The sequence below is a fragment of the Galeopterus variegatus genome, unplaced genomic scaffold, assembly GCF_000696425.1.
Source record: "Galeopterus variegatus unplaced genomic scaffold, G_variegatus-3.0.2 Scaffold33, whole genome shotgun sequence".
NCBI lineage: Eukaryota > Metazoa > Chordata > Mammalia > Dermoptera > Cynocephalidae > Galeopterus > Galeopterus variegatus.
Genome location: NW_007726144.1, coordinates 1,258,716 through 1,259,712, shown reverse-complemented (window position 1 = coordinate 1,259,712; position 997 = coordinate 1,258,716). Strand labels below are relative to the sequence as shown.

Here is a 997-nt window from a genome sequence, read left to right as displayed (position 1 = left end):
CTACTACAGAAGGAGGCTCACAAATTAACATTTGGTGCACCCTTAACCATACTCTCGCCTCACCATCTAAAGGACCTCCTCACCTACAAAGCTCTACACTCCCTTTCCCCATCTAGGCTGTTAGGCTTGCTGTCCTCCTTCCTAGAAAATCCTGATATTACCTTTCTCCCGTGTTCGCCTCTAAATCCTGCTACTCTTCTCCCTATTCCCTATCCGCTCAACGCCCCGGTCCTTGACTGTCTGGAAGCCCTTCAAAATTTCATTCCTTGTCACTCCTCCATTTCCGAAGGCCCTCTGCCTGAGACTGATTACACCTGGTTCACGGATGGGTCCTCGTTCAGGAGTGGGTCCAAACATTATACAGGCTATGCTGTGGTTTCTTTTAACTCAATTATAGAAGCTCAGCCATTACCACCCGGTACCACTAACCAACAAGCTGAACTCATTGCGGCCACTCAGGCCTGTGTACTGGCAGAAGACAAATCCCTTAACCTAAGTGGGCTCCATAAAAGAGTTGAGACATGGTTAGGAAAAGTAAATCTACAGTGAAGTAATTAAGGCTCATTTCCTCATTACCTTAAAAAAACCCAAAATAAGTAACAAAATCTGACCCATATATTCCAAGGGGGAAATTTAGGACTGCCTACTTGAATTTTGGAACTTGAATGGGCCTTTTAGTACAGTGCAAATCCCTTAACCTATACACAGATTCCAAATATGTTTTCCACATACTTATATCCCATGCAGCAATCTGGAAAGAAAGAGGATTGCTCGACACCAAAGGCAATGCTATAACCAATTCTGCCTTAATAGACAAGCTCCTTGAAGCCTCTAGGCTACCCAAACAGTTAGGGGTCTCCCATTGCAAAGCACATCAAAAGGACAGCTTTCCCATAACTCAAGGTAACCACTTAGCGGACAAAACGGCGCGACTGGTCGCCACCGAGGGCCGTGACACCCCAGATGCAACACTCCTTCCTCTCCTGCCAGATACCAC

General features: G+C 46.0%; 1 protein-coding gene across 1 annotated transcript in view; it reads right to left on the bottom strand.

Moving 5' to 3' along the window:
- Positions 1 to 997, bottom strand: part of GON4L (gon-4-like (C. elegans)) — a 104,569-nt gene that overhangs the window by 61,016 nt on the left and 42,556 nt on the right. The window lies entirely within an intron of this gene.